A 7,348-nucleotide genomic window follows, 5' to 3' on the forward strand; every position below is an offset into this window, starting at 1 on the left:
TTAGATTGTACTATATTAATCATATACCACAATATCTAGAATACACCACTAGCATGTTATATTATTCGTATTATATCACATACCAGTGCTAAATGATAAGTTGCATAAGAGATGTGGGTGAAATGTCAGGAGAGAATGCTTCTGGAAACCCATTATTATTTCTTAGATTGTACTATGTTAATCATATACCACAATGTCTATAATACACCACTAGCATGTTATATTATTCGTATTATGTCACATACCAGTGCTAAATGATAAGTTGCATAAGAGATGTGGGTGAAATGTCAGGAGAGAATGCTTCTGGAAAACTAATTATTATTTCTTAGATTGTACTATGTTAATCATATACCACAATGTCTATAATACACCACTAGCATGTTATATTATTCGTATTATGTCACATACCAGTGCTAAATGATAAGTTGCATAAGAGATGTGGGCGAAATGTCAGGAGAGAATGCTTCTGGAAAACTAATTATTATTTCTCAGATTGTACTATGTTAATCATATACCACAATATGTATAATACACCACTAGCATGTTATATTATTCATATTATGTCACATACCAGTGCTAAATGATAAGTTGCATAAGAGATGTGGGTGAAATGTCAGGAAAGAATGCTTCTGGAAACCCATTATTATTTCTTAGATTGTACTATGTTAATCATATACCACAATGTCTATAATACACCACTAGCATGTTATATTATTCGTATTATGTCACATACCAGTGCTAAATGATAAGTTGCATAAGAGATGTGGGCGAAATGTCAGGAGAGAATGCTTCTGGAAAACTAATTATTATTTCTTAGATTGTACTATGTTAATCATATACCACAATATGTATAATACACCACTAGCATGTTATATTATTCATATTATGTCACATACCAGTGCTAAATGATAAGTTGCATAAGAGATGTGGGTGAAATGTCAGGAAAGAATGCTTCTGGAAACCCATTATTATTTCTTAGATTGTACTATGTTAATCATATACCACAATGTCTATAATACACCACTAGCATGTTATATTATTCGTATTCTGTCACATACCAGTGCTAAATGATAAGTTACATAAGAGATGTGGGCGAAATGTCAGGAGAGAATGCTTCTGGAAACCCATTATTATTTCTTAGATTGTACTATGTTAATCATATACCACAATGTCTATAATACACCACTAGCATGTTATATTATTCGTATTCTGTCACATACCAGTGCTAAATGATAAGTTGCATAAGAGATGTGGGTGAAATGTCAGGAGAGAATGCTTCTGGAAAACTAATTATTATTTCTTAGATTGTACTATGTTAATCATATACCACAATGTCTATAATACACCACTAGCATGTTATATTATTCGTATTATGTCACATACCAGTGCTAAATGATAAGTTGCATAAGAGATGTGGGTGAAATGTCAGGAAAGAATGCTTCTGGAAACCCATTATTATTTCTTAGATTGTACTATGTTAATCATATACCACAATGTCTATAATACACCACTAGCATGTTATATTATTCGTATTATGTCACATACCAGTGCTAAATGATAAGTTACATAAGAGATGTGGGCGAAATGTCAGGAGAGAATGCTTCTGGAAACCCATTATTATTTCTTAGATTGTACTATGTTAATCATATACCACAATGTCTATAATACACCACTAGCATGTTATATTATTCGTATTCTGTCACATACCAGTGCTAAATGATAAGTTGCATAAGAGATGTGGGTGAAGTGTCAGGAGAGAATGCTTCTGGAAACCCATTATTACTTCTTAGATTGTACTATGTTAATCATATACCACAATGTCTATAATACACCACTAGCATGTTATATTATTCGTATTCTGTCACATACCAGTGCTAAATGATAAGTTGCATAAGAGATGTGGGTGAAGTGTCAGGAGAGAATGCTTCTGGAAACCCATTATTACTTCTTAGATTGTACTATGTTAATCATATACCACAATGTCTATAATACACCACTAGCATGTTATATTATTCGTATTCTGTCACATACCAGTGCTAAATGATAAGTTGCATAAGAGATGTGGGTGAAGTGTCAGGAGAGAATGCTTCTGGAAACCCATTATTACTTCTTAGATTGTACTATGTTAATCATATACCACAATGTCTGTAATACACCACTAGCATGTTATATTATTCGTATTCTGTCACATACCAGTGCTAAATGATAAGTTGCATAAGAGATGTGGGTGAAGTGTCAGGAGAGAATGCTTCTGGAAACCCATTATTACTTCTTAGATTGTACTATGTTAATCATATACCACAATGTCTATAATACACCACTAGCATGTTATATTATTCGTATTCTGTCACATACCAGTGCTAAATGATAAGTTACATAAGAGATGTGGGCGAAACGTCAGGAGAGAATGCTTCTGGAAAACCCATTATTATTTCTTAGATTGTGCTATATTAATCATATACCACAATGTCTATAATACACCCCCAGCATGTTATATTATTCGTATTATGTCACATACCAGTGCTAAATGATAAGTTACATAAGAGATGTGGGCGAAATGTCAGGAGAGAATGCTTCTGGAAAACCCATTATTATTTCTTAGATTGTACTATGTTAATCATATACCACAATGTCTATAATACACCACTAGCATGTTATATTATTCGTATTCTGTCACATACCAGTGCTAAATGATAAGTTGCGTAAGAGATGTGGGCGAAACGTCAGGAGAGAATGCTTCTGGAAAACTAATTATTATTTCTCAGATTGTACTATGTTAATCATATACCACAATATGTATAATACACCACTAGCATGTTATATTATTCATATTATGTCACATACCAGTGCTAAATGATAAGTTGCATAAGAGATGTGGGTGAAATGTCAGGAAAGAATGCTTCTGGAAACCCATTATTATTTCTTAGATTGTACTATGTTAATCATATACCACAATGTCTATAATACACCACTAGCATGTTATATTATTCGTATTATGTCACATACCAGTGCTAAATGATAAGTTGCATAAGAGATGTGGGCGAAATGTCAGGAGAGAATGCTTCTGGAAAACTAATTATTATTTCTTAGATTGTACTATGTTAATCATATACCACAATATGTATAATACACCACTAGCATGTTATATTATTCATATTATGTCACATACCAGTGCTAAATGATAAGTTGCATAAGAGATGTGGGTGAAATGTCAGGAAAGAATGCTTCTGGAAACCCATTATTATTTCTTAGATTGTACTATGTTAATCATATACCACAATGTCTATAATACACCACTAGCATGTTATATTATTCGTATTCTGTCACATACCAGTGCTAAATGATAAGTTACATAAGAGATGTGGGCGAAATGTCAGGAGAGAATGCTTCTGGAAACCCATTATTATTTCTTAGATTGTACTATGTTAATCATATACCACAATGTCTATAATACACCACTAGCATGTTATATTATTCGTATTCTGTCACATACCAGTGCTAAATGATAAGTTGCATAAGAGATGTGGGTGAAATGTCAGGAGAGAATGCTTCTGGAAAACTAATTATTATTTCTTAGATTGTACTATGTTAATCATATACCACAATGTCTATAATACACCACTAGCATGTTATATTATTCGTATTATGTCACATACCAGTGCTAAATGATAAGTTGCATAAGAGATGTGGGCGAAATGTCAGGAGAGAATGCTTCTGGAAAACTAATTATTATTTCTTAGATTGTACTATATTAATCATATACCACAATATCTAGAATACACCACTAGCATGTTATATTATTCGTATTATATCACATACCAGTGCTAAATGATAAGTTGCATAAGAGATGTGGGTGAAATGTCAGGAGAGAATGCTTCTGGAAACCCATTATTATTTCTTAGATTGTACTATGTTAATCATATACCACAATGTCTATAATACACCACTAGCATGTTATATTATTCGTATTATGTCACATACCAGTGCTAAATGATAAGTTACATAAGAGATGTGGGCGAAATGTCAGGAGAGAATGCTTCTGGAAACCCATTATTATTTCTTAGATTGTACTATGTTAATCATATACCACAATGTCTATAATACACCACTAGCATGTTATATTATTCGTATTCTGTCACATACCAGTGCTAAATGATAAGTTGCATAAGAGATGTGGGTGAAGTGTCAGGAGAGAATGCTTCTGGAAACCCATTATTACTTCTTAGATTGTACTATGTTAATCATATACCACAATGTCTATAATACACCACTAGCATGTTATATTATTCGTATTCTGTCACATACCAGTGCTAAATGATAAGTTGCATAAGAGATGTGGGTGAAGTGTCAGGAGAGAATGCTTCTGGAAACCCATTATTACTTCTTAGATTGTACTATGTTAATCATATACCACAATGTCTATAATACACCACTAGCATGTTATATTATTCGTATTCTGTCACATACCAGTGCTAAATGATAAGTTGCATAAGAGATGTGGGTGAAGTGTCAGGAGAGAATGCTTCTGGAAACCCATTATTACTTCTTAGATTGTACTATGTTAATCATATACCACAATGTCTATAATACACCACTAGCATGTTATATTATTCGTATTCTGTCACATACCAGTGCTAAATGATAAGTTGCATAAGAGATGTGGGTGAAGTGTCAGGAGAGAATGCTTCTGGAAACCCATTATTACTTCTTAGATTGTACTATGTTAATCATATACCACAATGTCTATAATACACCACTAGCATGTTATATTATTCGTATTCTGTCACATACCAGTGCTAAATGATAAGTTACATAAGAGATGTGGGCGAAACGTCAGGAGAGAATGCTTCTGGAAAACCCATTATTATTTCTTAGATTGTGCTATATTAATCATATACCACAATGTCTATAATACACCCCCAGCATGTTATATTATTCGTATTATGTCACATACCAGTGCTAAATGATAAGTTACATAAGAGATGTGGGCGAAATGTCAGGAGAGAATGCTTCTGGAAAACCCATTATTATTTCTTAGATTGTACTATGTTAATCATATACCACAATGTCTATAATACACCACTAGCATGTTATATTATTCGTATTCTGTCACATACCAGTGCTAAATGATAAGTTGCATAAGAGATGTGGGTGAAATGTCAGGAAAGAATGCTTCTGGAAACCCATTATTATTTCTTAGATTGTACTATGTTAATCATATACCACAATGTCTATAATACACCACTAGCATGTTATATTATTCGTATTCTGTCACATACCAGTGCTAAATGATAAGTTGCATAAGAGATGTGGGTGAAATGTCAGGAAAGAATGCTTCTGGAAACCCATTATTATTTCTTAGATTGTACTATGTTAATCATATACCACAATGTCTATAATACACCACTAGCATGTTATATTATTCGTATTATGTCACATACCAGTGCTAAATGATAAGTTGCATAAGAGATGTGGGCGAAATGTCAGGAGAGAATGCTTCTGGAAAACTAATTATTATTTCTTAGATTGTACTATGTTAATCATATACCACAATATGTATAATACACCACTAGCATGTTATATTATTCATATTATGTCACATACCAGTGCTAAATGATAAGTTGCATAAGAGATGTGGGTGAAATGTCAGGAAAGAATGCTTCTGGAAACCCATTATTATTTCTTAGATTGTACTATGTTAATCATATACCACAATGTCTATAATACACCACTAGCATGTTATATTATTCGTATTCTGTCACATACCAGTGCTAAATGATAAGTTACTTAAGAGATGTGGGCGAAATGTCAGGAGAGAATGCTTCTGGAAACCCATTATTATTTCTTAGATTGTACTATGTTAATCATATACCACAATGTCTATAATACACCACTAGCATGTTATATTATTCGTATTCTGTCACATACCAGTGCTAAATGATAAGTTGCATAAGAGATGTGGGTGAAATGTCAGGAGAGAATGCTTCTGGAAAACTAATTATTATTTCTTAGATTGTACTATGTTAATCATATACCACAATGTCTATAATACACCACTAGCATGTTATATTATTCGTATTATGTCACATACCAGTGCTAAATGATAAGTTGCATAAGAGATGTGGGCGAAATGTCAGGAGAGAATGCTTCTGGAAAACTAATTATTATTTCTTAGATTGTACTATGTTAATCATATACCACAATATGTATAATACACCACTAGCATGTTATATTATTCATATTATGTCACATACCAGTGCTAAATGATAAGTTGCATAAGAGATGTGGGTGAAATGTCAGGAAAGAATGCTTCTGGAAACCCATTATTATTTCTTAGATTGTACTATGTTAATCATATACCACAATGTCTATAATACACCACTAGCATGTTATATTATTCGTATTCTGTCACATACCAGTGCTAAATGATAAGTTACATAAGAGATGTGGGCGAAATGTCAGGAGAGAATGCTTCTGGAAACCCATTATTATTTCTTAGATTGTACTATGTTAATCATATACCACAATGTCTATAATACACCACTAGCATGTTATATTATTCGTATTCTGTCACATACCAGTGCTAAATGATAAGTTGCATAAGAGATGTGGGTGAAATGTCAGGAGAGAATGCTTCTGGAAAACTAATTATTATTTCTTAGATTGTACTATGTTAATCATATACCACAATGTCTATAATACACCACTAGCATGTTATATTATTCGTATTCTGTCACATACCAGTGCTAAATGATAAGTTGCATAAGAGATGTGGGTGAAATGTCAGGAGAGAATGCTTCTGGAAAACTAATTATTATTTCTTAGATTGTACTATGTTAATCATATACCACAATGTCTATAATACACCACTAGCATGTTATATTATTCGTATTATGTCACATACCAGTGCTAAATGATAAGTTGCATAAGAGATGTGGGTGAAATGTCAGGAAAGAATGCTTCTGGAAACCCATTATTATTTCTTAGATTGTACTATATTAATCATATACCACAATATCTAGAATACACCACTAGCATGTTATATTATTCGTATTATATCACATACCAGTGCTAAATGATAAGTTGCATAAGAGATGTGGGTGAAATGTCAGGAGAGAATGCTTCTGGAAACCCATTATTATTTCTTAGATTGTACTATGTTAATCATATACCACAATGTCTATAATACACCACTAGCATGTTATATTATTCGTATTATGTCACATACCAGTGCTAAATGATAAGTTACATAAGAGATGTGGGCGAAATGTCAGGAGAGAATGCTTCTGGAAACCCATTATTATTTCTTAGATTGTACTATGTTAATCATATACCACAATGTCTATAA

The sequence above is a fragment of the Anolis carolinensis genome, unplaced genomic scaffold (genome assembly GCF_035594765.1).
Source record: "Anolis carolinensis isolate JA03-04 unplaced genomic scaffold, rAnoCar3.1.pri scaffold_47, whole genome shotgun sequence".
Classification (NCBI taxonomy): Eukaryota; Metazoa; Chordata; class Lepidosauria; order Squamata; family Dactyloidae; genus Anolis; species Anolis carolinensis.